Source organism: Euprymna scolopes, chromosome 39 (genome assembly GCF_053919585.1).
Source record: "Euprymna scolopes isolate OS-2025 chromosome 39, ASM5391958v1, whole genome shotgun sequence".
NCBI lineage: Eukaryota > Metazoa > Mollusca > Cephalopoda > Sepiida > Sepiolidae > Euprymna > Euprymna scolopes.
The window spans coordinates 31,068,911-31,083,956 of record NC_136520.1 but is presented as its reverse complement, the minus strand read 5'-3'; the positions used below and the strand labels follow the sequence as shown (position 1 = coordinate 31,083,956).

Genomic DNA, 15,046 nt, shown 5'->3' with positions numbered 1-15,046 from the left:
TTTCGCAGAAGGAGGAGGAGTGAATTTTTGCCTTGTGGAGTTTATTGAGATAATGATTAATTTATAAGTAAGAACATGTTGTCAATTAATTAATAATGATATCAATAATAATGATAAAATGTTAAAAAAGAGAAAGAAATAAGATTTAAGCAGTGTAGGAAAAAAAAGAAGACACACTACTGGGTTGAAAAGGGGTCAACTAGTCCTTAAGTTTGGAAGAGTCAAAGGTTCAGTCGATATTTATTCTAATTTTCGAAATGGTTGTAGAATATTTTTTTGTGTGTCGTTTTTTCGTGGGAGTTTTCTCCGGATGCATAATTCGGCAGGAGACATAGGAAAATGCTATCGTAATGTTATAAGAAAAAATAGTGTGACAAGAGATATAGTGATCTCTGCATGATCCTAAGATGCGAGATGGAGGCCATGGGGTCACAGAGTTGTTGACCTTCGAGGGCGCAAGGATTCGCGCCACATGGTATTATTTGTAGATGTAATTTTATTTATTTGAATTATGATTTAGTGAATAATGGTATGACAGTTCCTTTGCCAGTGGGGTGAGCTTAGGATTTCCTTAGAAAAAGTGGGTAGTAAAAAAAAAAATGCATGTCTCCGTCATACATTTTTATAAATAATGGTGGAAGGAATGTTAAGGAATAGAGAGAGGGAGAGAGAGAGAGAGAGAGAGAGAGAGAGAGAGAGAGGAGGGGAAGAGGTGAGTTATAGTGTAGACACGTTGACCGGAAGTCAAGATCAGCTGATTGGATTACGTGCGAGTCATGTGATCAGGTTAGCTAAATCGTTGAGATTTGATTTGGACTCAGAAGACAATGGACGGCTTCCCGTTGTCTCCTCCTCTTCACTGAGGGGGGGGGGGACGAACGCTGACGTGTGTAGAAGAAGAACCCACACAGGCCGATTTCACTTTCCACCTTCTGCAGGACATCTGGGAAAAGTGAAATAAACTATAGAACCAATTCCTTGTCTTGGAGTGATTGAATCTTCATCCAAAAACAGGTATCAAGTCTTTCTCCAGGACGAGAAATTCCAGATGGTCCAACATCGAAGAAGCAGAGGTAGGTTCTGAAAATACATGTCACTTACACACGATTCCCTTTATGATACAACATAAATATATAATATAACACGTCATCTCTTCTAATCCATTATTAGAGATGACGCAACAAACACACAACCCTTTATTATAGATACAACATAACATAATGAAAATAATCAATAAAGTTGCTATTACATGTTAGTATGAAACTCTTGTCTTTCTATTCTACATTTTGATGACCCTGACGTGATCCATTCTACAACCACAGAACTATACTACTTAGCCTGAAAGAAAAAAAAGGTCAGTCTCAAAATAGCCCTGATTGGAATGAACAACGCAAGTCAGGTTGTTATTTTTATTGTAGGCAAGAGGGGGTATTTTACAGTCCATGACGATATTCACTAAACCAGTCACGGACCCCCAAAAAAGAGAGAAATAAAAGAAAAAGAGCAGAGAAACAGACATGGGACATAGACTTAATAAATAAAATAAGTCATGTTAATATGGGCATTTGTTAATCGTGTCTGTGAGGGGGGCGGGACAGAAATTGTAAATGAAAGAAAATGTACTTCCGGGAAACATTGAGTAGTTACAGCTAGTCGTAGTACTTTAGGTTTGAAGGACAATTTTATTTTTGTTTTCACTTTTGAAGAATTCCAAGGGGAGACAATGCAAAGTTTTGTGTAACATATTGCTCAAAAATTTTTTTACCAATACCCACGTGCATTAAAAGTGTTATAAAACAAAATAATATATATATATATATATATATATATATATATATATATATATATATATATATATATATATATATATATATATATATATATATATCCCCTAAGTTACAGAAAAAAAAACGTAAGCTAGTAATGGCCGCACTGAAAAAGGAGTAATGTCACTAAAAGGAGTAATGTCACTATTGAGTTGATTGCTAAAAAAAAATCTGTGTAAGTATTAAAAAAATGTTTTTTATGTTAAATATTATTACATGAGGAGTGATTTCGAGTTAGTATTTATTTTATTTTAAGTATCTAAACTCAAGAAATACACAATTTAAATATGTGAAGTTAAAAGCCAACCAACATGGCTGTCTTTTAGCTGCTTCATTTTGAAGCAAAAAGCCTTGATCTTGTTGCTTGAAAAAGGAAAATGCTGTAATCCAAAATGGAAAACGAAACGAGAAATATCTTAGTTGTTTGTTTCATTTATTGTTTTCTGGTTATACAAAAGAGTTTGTAAATAAAATATTTTTTATGGTTGTTTCTTAAAGTGTGGTTCAGATTTTATTTTTGTTTCAAGTTTTCACTTTTGGCTGATGACGAGAAAGTCTTTGGTTTTTAGGGATGTGTTCATGCTGGTTTTGGGGTTTTACTTTATGGTGTTTTGTAAGGAGGGAGATATTTTTGGGATGAGCTGAATTCAAAGTAATATTTTCAGTGAAAAAGATTTGCAGGGTTTATCTGGGAGAAAACAAGAGACACTGTTATACGTTAAAGAAAACAAAATAAGTTAAGAAGGCATATATTCACAAAAGAGATAAAATGAAAGATTTACAGCATTAAGAAAATGTAGAATGTTCATGAATAGTTTTAGAGTTCTTGTAAAGACAAGTGGAGTCAGGAAAATCGTATTGAAAACTTCTTTGCTCAATTAAATAAATTAATTCATTCAAAGTTGTTTATAAGAGCCAATGTTCTTTTGTTTATCATATTAGAAAATAGTTCAGTGATAAAGATTATGAATATTTCGATGAATAAGGTTTAACAGATTAACAGATGATAATGTCGATGATTTGTGTGTGTGTCTGTGTGTTCGTTAATGTTTGTGTGTGCACGTGGAGGGAAATGTTGCGGATATGAGCATCCACAGTGGGGTGCCAGCAACACCGATCCACAGATTCGGGTCGACTGGGTTCCATTGGTTTATTGAAGAAAAATCTGGCTTTTAAAGGGTTTCGGGTAGCTCTCAGAAAGATCATTTCAAATAAATTGAGAAAGCTTTCTGATTGGTCCAAAATATAATTATTTATTTTTATTTAGGATAGTGTATGCGCAGACAATATGCGTACAAACGTGTTTATGAATTTTGATTTTGTGTGTCGATGTGTAAACATCGACGCTACAAGCTCGTTTCGGTTTCCGTTTCATTTAACTGTTTAAACAAGATTATGTTGATTTAAAATTTTTTTCATAAAGGGAGAAAAACAGGAACATACACAATCAAAAGTTAATAAACACACACACACACACACACACACACACACACACACACACACACACACACACACACACACACACACACACACACACACACACTAAGAAAAATATCTGTTTCTGACTTTTTGAGATGAGGATTATGAATTCGTATTATTTGAATTATTCGGACTATTGTTCTCATCTTAAATGCAGTTGATGTCAGATGTTTTTGTCGATTTCAGATTAGCGATAGAGATGTGATTGACAAAGCCTGCTCCAGATGCCCATGCACAGCTACCACCCCATCGCTAGCAAAAGTGCGTTGAGAATGATAGTGACTATGTAGAAAAATAAATTCTGGAGCATGAAAAGTTTGACTGTTTTAATGGTACCACTCCCATTTCCTTAGCTCTTCAACTTTTTTTTAGTTAAAAAATAGGATGCATCATAATTTTGGAACAACCTTCATATATACATATATATATACATATATGTGTGTGTGTGTGTGTGTGTGTGTGTGTGTGTGTGTTTATGGGGAAAATATGCTCATTCAATTATATTTAACTTTTTATTTATCTCAATCCTTTAATTTATGAAGCTCGATGTAGCGACAGAGCATATACAAAATAATGGCAAAAATGTTTCAGTCAATGCAACCTCTCACTTCATTCAGGCTATCTTGTCAAATTCTGGAATCTCTACAGAATTTCAAACGGAACCAACCCCTTATTTAATCCAGGGGTAGCATGCTCTCGTTCCGTCAGCCATGACCAGGTAGAAGTCCAAAGTAATTTGCTATAGTATTCTTTGTATTGCTTACACTTGCATTGCGCCTTCAACCTCCAGAAGAGTTTAACTTAGAACTGAATCTTACTTAGTTCTTTATAAAGATTCTTGAGTTTGAGTTCGACAAGATACACCTGAAGGAGGTTAGAGGTTATGTCGGCCAAGATCTCAAGAGAAGCATAATCGGAAGAATCTAAATAGGCCAGAGTAAAACTATCTCCCCAAAAGAAAGTCATAAAAACTAATTACTTTACAACATCCACAAATAGCGCGCGCACACACACACACACACACACACACACACACACACACACACACACACACACACACACACACACACACACACACACACACACACACACACACATCAGACAGAAACTATTTTCATTAAAAAGTCATAAAATTAATGAACTTACAATCTGATCTAATTAGTAGAAAGAATCATACGTAGCTTGAAGAGGGTGAAAAAAGAAAGTGCTGCGTTTAAACATCTCAACATCAAATATGAAGAATATAAAATAATTAAAATGGTAATGCCTCCCTTCATTAAATAGACACTTTCTCTAGTTGAACCATCAATATTCTCCCTCTTTATCTCCCCCTCCCCCTTTCTCTCTTTCTGGGAAGAGTAGTTGCAATTGTGTTTTATTTTAGTTACGCTATAAATGAATTGTGTAAAACAAAACACAATTGCAACTACATTTCCGATTTTTCGGATTTTTGTAATCATGCCAGTATTCCTTTTATTTTTTTATTTTTTTAAAAGTTGATGAGTTCTTATTCTTCTCATGAGTTAGTGCAGAATAGATTAAAAAAAATTGACGTAATAATTACATGAATGGTTCTGCGCTACGAATCAGGCGCTGTCAAGAATTGAACATTTTAACATGCTTAAAGAAATAAATGGTAAGATGAACAACATCTTGAAATTTGGAATATAGATATTTTGTCATTTTTTTGTATATTATATGCTCTGTCGCTACATCGAGCTTCATAAATTAAAGGATTGATATAAATAAAAGGTTAAATATAATTGAATAAGCATATCCCCCCCATATATATATATATATATATATATATATATATATATATATATATATATATATATATATATGAAGGTTGTTCCAAAATTATGATGCACCCTATTTTTTAGCTAAAAAAAGTTGAAGAGCTAAGGAAATGGGAGTGGTACCATTAAAACATTCAAACTTTTCATGCTCCAGAATTTAATTTTTTACATAGTCACTACCATTCTCAATGCACTTTTGCTAGCGATGGGGTGGTAGCTGTGCATGGGCATCTGGAGCAGGCTTTTTCAATCACATCTCTATCGCCACTCTGAAATCGACAAAAAACATCTGACATCAACTGCATTGGTTTCATAAACGTTCAACAGGCGCCAGTTAATGTTGATCGACTCAGTTTTTCCTGCATGACGGAATTCAGTTACGTATCTCTGCTTCTGATGCAAATCCATAACAAGGTTGTTTCCTTAGAGTTTCACACCGTCAATATCTGTAACAGAGAGGTAAAAATTTTAGGTAATGGATGCATAAGTTCAGTCATTTACAATTCCCTCTGATACCATTTGGGTTGAATAAAAAAAAAAGGAGGCATTACTTTTAGAATGCCCCTTATAAAAATATTGTTATTGAAAATTTATTCAAATTAAAAAAAACAAACATTATAAAACTATAAGGAAGGTATACAAAAGTTTAATTATCCGGCAAGGAGTATCAAATGAACAAGAAAAACCTTATTCCATGGAGTTTTGAAAAATGCAATTCTTCTCATCAGAGGGAAGAGGTTTGCAAAATATACAATAAATTTTGCAGGTTAATGCATTAAATGAAACTAACAATATGAAATTAACCGTACTTGTACCAAAGGCTATTTAACAGTTAGTGACAGTTTATAGGGATTCAATGAGATTAAGAAAGTAAGAAACAGGGAAAAGAAAGAAAAAAAAAGATATGGTAAAAATCCAAATGAGAAAGACAGTAAAATCCAGAACAGGATAAATCCGAAATGAGTCCATTGAAAATCCATTATTGATCCATAAGGAAACAGAACTATAAATGTCCAGGGTAAATTACAGCTTCCAGAAAAAAAAAACATTAGATCATGGAGAAGTGAAGTTCCAATTTTTTTTTTATATAAAACGTTTCTTAAAAAAAGTAATGTATAATGCAAATAGAAGTGTTAAAGTGAACATTCAAATTAAAATTGAAAAATGGGTTGGTAAGAAAAAGAGAGGAAAATGAAAAAGAGAGATAAGAACAGAGAAGAGGAAGAAAGAATATTAAGAAGTCGAAAAAAGAGGGGAAAAATAGAGAGAGAGACATAGTTGAGAGAAGAGGAGAGTAAGAAAGAGGGAAAGGGGGCAGATAGAGAATCATCTTTCTAACTATATTATTAGAACAGATAAATACAGGTCAGGTGAGATAAATTTGACCCAAACAGGAACATAATTGAGTAAGGAAGATAATTCAGATTTATTTATTTTAAATTTGGAAAGAAGTTAAAATGGGAGAGGGGTTTACTGATCATTAGTAATGGTTTAATAAATTAATGTATAATTATAATTGTATGCATGCACATCTACACATATATAAATGTATAAATGCATATACATACATATATAAAAAATTAAATAAAATAAATGATGTAAAATAATATAGGATAAGAGGTGAGACTAAAGGAGACAACTCACTCACAAACAATAGGGACACACACATGTAATTATACAAAGACACAGATGCACATATACATATATACATGCACATATATACATATATATATGGATACATATATACACATATACACATACAAAGATTTACACATTACATATAAAAATAGACATGCATATATGCAAATATAATGTCAGGGTTAGTATACAGCAGCTCCTTTAGTCTCACAAAATAAAGGAATAGAAGAATCTATTATATTAAGTAAATTTATTGACGAAGATTTAAGAGGTGAGCTAAGTAAGTTCGAATTGGTTATATTTTAATTTTTTCTGATGTTTACATTGGGAAATAAGTTTGCTTCTGAAATTGATTAAGTTGATACTTTGGGAGGGAAGTAATTATATATATATATATATATATATATATATATATATATAAATATATTATATATATATATATATATATATATATATATATATATATATATATGAACATATGTAGCCAATAATGTTTGTATAAATAAACATATGATATATATATATATATATATGTAGCCAATAATGTTTGTATAAATAAACATGATATATATATATATATATATATATATATATATATATATATCATATGTTTATTTATACAAACATTATTGGCTACATATGTTCATTGTGCATGCATGTTCTGTAGTACCTCTATTCAGAGGAACTACTTCACCAGGTCAAAAAATCAATTCAAAGACCAGAAGCAAGACTCATTCATTTTATATAAATATATTTTTTTAAAATATACTATATATTTCGGCTTATAAGACGACCCTTAAAGTTGAACAATCATCTTTAAAAAACAATATTTCATAAGATATCAGGTGTTGCAATCTCTAGCCTAGGCTAAACAAACATGGTCTCGTGATTTAGCAATCTTATACAACCGATATATGATAAATTTATTAAAATTTGCTCCAATTTTGTACCTCATCTTATCAAACGGTCGCCTTATACGCCGAAATATACGGTACTTTAATCAAAGAGAAGAAAATGGGGAAGAGAGTCTAAGTAATTAGAAAAAATGGGGGAGTGATAGATAAACAGTGAAAAGAAGTAAAAACAGGAAAATAAAGAAAGAAAAAAACAGAAGAGAGAGAGAGAGAGAGAGAGAGAGAGAGAGAGAGAGAGAGAGAGAGAGAGAGAGAGGAGGGTTCTATAGGTTGGTCAATTTAAGTTCCCATCTTATTTTTCAATCAGTTAATTGCAGAGAGAAATTTTATGGTTATTTTACAAGCATATTTTGCTGGCCACTTTAGTCCAAAAAATATGTTAGTGGCGCCAGGACACATTAGCGTTATTTCGTTTATTGGTCAAATCATGTTTATACTTATTTTTATAATTTAGGACCACACATCGTGATCACAAAATATACACGTTCCACAATACATTTCAAATGTACATACACAATTTACAAACATTCACACATTATCTATAAAAAAAGGAAATAGTTCTTAAAACTTATGTAGCATTAACTCCATTTTTAGAAGACAATTACACACAAATGCTACTAGACGGCGTCAAACTCAATTTATCTCCCATTGTCATGATGTTTAGGAGCATACTAATCTACCTCATAAAAAGGGATGCACAAACTTACTCTCTCTTTCTCTCTCACTACTTACTACAGATAACATTAACCAAACCATCTTCTTAAAAGCATTGATTATCAGGACTTGATCATGGGCAGCCATTATCATCCTCCTCTGATCGTAATAGAGCAGGGGTTGGAAACTCATTCGACCATACTGACTGAATTATTATTATAATTATGAGCCACAGACCGGACAAAGACTATTAATAAAAAATTAATGAAAACTACATGTGTCAATCTAAATATTTAAAACCATAATGAAAATAAACCTTGAGAAATCAGAAAACAAACGAAAATCTTCTATAAATATAAAAGCGAAAATGTATGTATGTATGTATGTATGTATGTGTGTTCGCTTTTTCTGTATGTCTACAAAAGGCTTTTCAGAGAAGCGGTCGGTCGCTTCACAACTTTTTAAAACTTTTTATATCACATATAAATCGTAATATCTCACAGTTAACAACGAAGCTCGCCTGTCTATTTAATTTGCTGTATTTCGTGAAGATAAATATTCAACATTTGTCGCTCGCAGCATGTGGGTTAGTATTTTTCTTATAACATCTTGGGAAAATAAAAATCCCGCAGTCAAACTTGACCTCATTAACTCATTAAAACGAGCACCTGCTAAATCCAAGTAATTAAATAAATTCAAACGTGTTTCCGTTACCATCTCGCGGTGAGGCAATGGTTAACGTTGCACGTTTTTTTTTTTTTTTTTTTTTTCACACTTTAATTTACAACTTTGTCTCAACGGTTCGGGTTCGATCCTCATACTTGCTTTGATTTTTTATTTTAACCCCCGGAGTTTCCACACACACCTCCAAACACCCGGGCAACGCCGGGTACCCCTCGCTAGTATAAAATAAAAAAAAACACCTAACAAAAGTTAGTTTTCCTCAAAGAATGTCAGAACACTTCAAAGTAAAAAAATAAATAAATAACTCTAAGCAAAATTGATGAAATTATGACATATATGTTTGAAAGTGTTATTGAAAAAAAAAACCCAAAAAAAACATGACCCATTGAAAGATTCCAGCAATTTACATAGGATCGTGGATGAGGTAAGCGGAGATATTCACAGTTGAAGAAATGAAATAGAAAAGCGACTAAAACAACATTGTCACTTTGAAGCTGTATCCACCTAATGTCTATCGTCATTCAGTTGGTGAAATCGGCTCTCAGTTTTTGTTTTAGTTTTTTTATATATATATATTTTTAAGCAGTTTTTGCGTGTTTTTGTGGTCATAGTATTCAAATTCGGTTTGGTAGATCAGGGGAAAATAACAGCAGGCTTTTTGTTCAATTCAAAAGGCTCATCTCACATGTTAAAAATAGAGTGATTCGTAATCAGGCTTGTGTGCCAGTCAAAATGCCTTAGCAGGCCGAATCTGGCCTGTGTGCTATAGATTGACAAACTTTGTAATAGAGCAATCTCCTTTTGGGACAGTCTACAGAACCTTTCTTATTTATATATTCCTAGGATAGTTCTCCCAGAAAATATTTGGATTGTTGTTGGTTAGCCTATTTTCCAGTTTTCTGCAATTAAAGGTCTAAGTGTATTTTTGGTGGCTTTTTTTTTTTTTGTTGTTTTAGCTATTTTTGTGGCAGGCTTGTTTGATGTTTCTCTCTCATTTGTAAAACAGTCTTGTCCAAAATGTTTGTTCACTTTTGCGATGAAGGTTGTTCTTCTGACTCTTGTTTCTTGATGTTGATGTACCATCATAAGCTTTCAGATCTGAGAGCACATCAGATATTGACTGCTGCACACAATAGTTGCTCAATGTTGGAAGTGTCATAAGAAGGCATTTTTCCTTATAAAAAAGTATTATGACATTCCATTTTTCTTATAAAAATGGATAGAATATAAAAATATTCTATTTAGAACATTTTTGGAACAATCGGAAACAATAAAAAAAATTCTGTGTTATGACATTCTACAGAACATGAAAGTATTCTACTGAGAACGTTTTCAGAACAATCTGAAATAATCAAGAAAATTCCATGCAGAAACCTATATAAGGATGCTGCACTAACAGTTGTTAATTTGTTAAATTGCCGACTTGCTGTTAAGAACTCTAATAATGTTTCTAGAATGAAAACCCAGCCAAAAGAAACTCTTTAGAAGCCAACCACCGCATCATTTGAAGAAACTGGAATTTCGGTAAATACAAAGATTTCTGTATATTTTCTCACTGACCAAAGAACTATATTTTAATATTCTTATTATTAGATTTACACATTCATAAAACATTTGATTTGAAGTTCTTACCTCCCTTTTACCATCAATACTATAAACCTTAAAATTGCTTTCACAACACTAAGAAAGTGTATTTACTTGTAAATATTATTTATATGTTTTGTCTTATGTTAAAATAAATATTTCTTTAATTTTATTAGTATTTTTTTAATTTGTTACTCATTCATATTCCTGGACGGACATGTAACAATAGTCATTTCTAAAAGACCGCATACCTCCTGCTTATTTAGCAGATAGAGCCTCGGTAGATACTGTATATTATTCTAAACAGTGTAAACATTTTCCTTGCGTTTTATGTCTAATCTGTTAATGTCTTTTTATGCGAAGATAGCATATTATCACTGGCATGGCAAGTTGGTTAATGGCAGTTATTTTGTTTTTGTTTGTAAGTTGTGTTTGCCGATTGGTTTTCTTATTTTGGCATATTGAATTCAATCATTTTTTTTAATGCCCAAGTATTTATATTGTTCCTGCTCTTCTAGCTTTTTGCTGTCTCCTGTGCATCATGAGTAAATTGCTGGAATCCGTGTTAAACAGAGAAGTGGTCAACAACGTCAGCAAAAACAACCTGCTCAGTGACATGTAATATTGTTTCCGTTCTGCAAAATCTACAGCTGATGTACTAACTGTTATATCGCACAGGATTAGTGAATCTTATGACAAGGGCTTTGTTTCTAGAGCAGTAGCTCTTGGCATATCAAAGGCTTTTGATAGAGTATGTTCTAAAGGTCTACTTCACAAGATCAAGAACTATGGAATAGCTGGAAATGTCCTCTCAATTATTAAATCTTTTTTCTCTAATAGGCTTATAAGAGTAGTCGTTGATGGGCAGAAACTCATAGCATTAATGTTGGCATCCCTCAATGTCCCATCCTGGGCCCAACTCTCTTCCTGATCTCCATCAATGATCTCCCAAAGCAAATTCTTAGATCATTCATAGACATTTATGCAGATCACACCACAATCTATGGTAACACTATAAAGGTCAGCAATGACCAAGATCTTTCTGATTCTCTCTCTTCTGATCTTGACAATGTGGTACAATGGGGAAAAGGTGGCTGATTAATGTTAATGCATCTAAAACAAAGCTTCTCTCATCATAATCGCTCTGACCCCTATTACGCCCCAAATGAAATGAATGGCTCTTGTCTTGAGAAAGCTTCATATCTTGACAAGCTTCTGGAACTAACTTTTACTCCTGATCTGAAATGGAACACATACATCAAATCTGTTGCCAAGATTGCTGGAAAAATAATTGGATCACTCTACCATCTGTATAAGAGCCAAGTACATCCTAAAATTGAGTATTGTTGTCACATATGGGCAGGAACTACTCAGCACGCCCTATCCTGCCTTGATAGAGTTCAAAACCGACTTCAAAACCTAGCAGGTGATGCCCTTTTCAATTCCCTGCAACCTCTTTCCAACAGAAGAGACGTTGCGAGCCTGCCTCTGTGCTATCGTTATTTTCATGACAACTGCTCAACTGAACTTCAATCTATGTAATCTATCCCTTGTCAAACTTTCACAAAATCACTCGACTAGCTACAACCGCTATATATGATTCCTCCCACTCTCTATCTGTGCCTAAATCTGAATGCAGATCCCATGAACAAAGGTTCTTTCCCAGAACTGCCCACTTGTGGAACACTGTTCCGCTGGCCTGCTTCCTGATTGAATACAAAATAGTAGCCTTCAAACCCAATGTAAATGAATTCTTGTCGAGCCGTCCCCATAAATAATCAAATTCTACCCAATTTACACCATTAACGAATACTACATTACCCCTTATATTCATTAACCCTTATCCTCGAGTGGCCTTCAGGCCTTGATAAGTAGTGACTCGCAAGTAAAAAAACAAAAAAAAACTATGTTTTTCACATGGATTTTTTTTCCAGCTCTAAAGAAGCGCTTGAAACATTTGTCCAAGCCAAACTTCATTTCAATACATTTGGAGAAAGTATGTATAACCTGCAAGGGTTGACTTATGTCGGTGTCTGAAGTGGCATACAGCTTGAGGTAATCGATGAAGAGTAGGTGGTTGATTTGATTGTTTCCTATGGCTCTTGTTGGTGGCACTAACTCAGGCTGTCCTTATATAGAAGGAGTTTAAAATCTATACTTAAAAAGGTTTTCTTTTAAAGATTTTCAAATAGTCTTAAATTTTGGATCAAGTGTGTGTGTGTCTGTATATATATATATATATATATATATATATATATATATATATATATATATATATTATGTCAGGTCATGTCATATGCTACTGGTGCCATGTAACCCAGTACTACCTGCCTCATGGTCGGGTCACCGGCGACTAAACTGGTTTCCCCACCAGACTTGTTTGGTGAGGAGGGTGGCTAGTCTCCCTGAAGGATTAAAAATAAGACCTTCCAAAGGGCGAATGAACTTTTTCGGGGTCAACGGCCAACTAGCACTGTGTATATTTGTGTGTATATATATATGTATTGGGATGGAGAGGGCTCCCGTAAGCCATGGTGAAGGCAACCTTTCTAGGAGAAGCAAATCTCTGATTTAAAAACCATAAAATGGGAGACCAGTATCCGCATTAAGCTGGTCTGCAGTTTGACTTGTTGCTGGCTATTTTGCTCTTGCTTGTTGCTGGATTTCAATATTTTGAACCGAGAGAGAGAGACTTAGCTGTCATACAAAGCTAAGACTCTGTAACATCATCTTTGTATAGATACTCCCTCAGGCATTTGGGCTCATAGACTTTAAGTATCTGAGAGAGTGGCACTCGTCTGACAAGACGTTGCAATCATCATCATCATCATATATATATATATATATATATATATATATATATATATATATATATATATATATATTTATCCTTTAATTTTAACCAAGGGAAAAATGGAAAAAAGGATAAATAATTAACCAATGAAGAAGAAAGAAAAAAAAAGTATATAAATTGTTCAAAACCAGTTAGATTAATTTATCCCTGACGATGAATCCTGAAGGAATGGAAAGTACTCAGACTTATGATAAACATGATGATTACATCTGCCAGTTCCCACCAGAAGTAAAGACTATTATTCAGAAGTTTGAAAGGATCGAAAATAGGATTAAGACAAGAAACGTCTATTTTATTTAATGAAATCTTCCAAATATATATATATATATATATATATATATATATATATATATATATATATATATATATATATATATATATATCAGGGTGGGCCAAAATAAGGGTCCTATCTTTAAATTTGAATAAATCACCAAAATAAAAGTTAAACTCACCAAACTTTATGTGTGTGTAGACTGACCCTTCCGAGATTTTTTTGAAATAAACAAAACAAATTTTGGCCGAAAAACACTTCTTAAAACTTACATGAATTTATGAATTTTTAAAAATAGGACCCTTATTTTGGCCCACCCTGTATAATATATATATATATATATATATATATATGTATATGAATATATATATATATATATATATATATAATATATATATAATTGTTAAGGTTGTCCTTCATCCATTCTTTGGCCTCTAGAAACATGTAGGAACATGTAGAAACATGTAGAGTCCTGCTGAAACGTGCCATTTATTCCGTTGCATAACAACAGTTTCAAGCATCGCGGTGGAACCAGCACTTTAAAACCTCTTGGAAAAAAATATCATATTTAAGAGTATGCATGCAAATGATCATGACAGCATATTTGTTTTTCAGTTTGATAGAGTTGCTTTATTAAATACGTATGAGTAGATGCACCCGTGGCCTGACTATTTATTCTACCTTGAATTTATTCAAAGATTGACAAACTATGATATATCTGTTAAAACATTCCTCTTGCAGAGTTGTTAATCTCACTAGTAGTGTTGGGACGATTAATCAGAATCGGAATCGGAAAAATCGGAACTTTTTATGGGTATCGGAATCGGTATCTGGAAAATTGTATTTATTTTCCGATGCCAAAACGATTCCTTTAATTATCTCTTTTTTTATTTGATTTTGTTTAAAAAAAAATCTTCTGCAGCTGGTAGGAATTATATAATAATAAATATTTACTGATTTTAAACTAACAGTCAAACGAAAATCTACGATTACCTCCATAAGTGTATTTTCACATTTGGGCAAAATATCTGTACACTTAACCTGTGTTTTTACGGTAATCGGAAAAGAATAACAACTCTACAGTATATATTTAGTGATTTATAAAGAATCGAAATCACTAATTGGATCAGAATCGGAATTTAGTATGGAATCGGGGAAAAATATTGAACTCGTCCCATCACTACTCACTAGGTGTTGTGGTGTGTCCACCCTACAGATAATAATGAAATTTTCCACTTAATATAAACACTAGGAGAATACATCTTTCGGCATTTAGCACACAAGACGTGGCTGGTTACCTTTAATGCATCTAAAACCAAATTCCTATCCTTACATCATCAACG

The 15,046-nt window shown here is 33.0% G+C and overlaps 1 protein-coding gene across 2 annotated transcripts in view; it reads left to right on the top strand.

The window, feature by feature from the left end:
- Nucleotides 1-1,885: 1,885 nt before the first annotated feature.
- The window catches only part of LOC145263703 (uncharacterized), a 53,856-nt gene continuing 40,695 nt past the window's right edge, over nt 1,886-15,046 (top strand). For both annotated transcript variants that reach the window (XM_080120654.1, XM_080120653.1), the window contains exon 1: nt 1,886-2,001. The gene's annotated coding sequence lies outside the window, so the exon portion shown is untranslated. The remainder of the gene's footprint in view (nt 2,002-15,046) is intronic.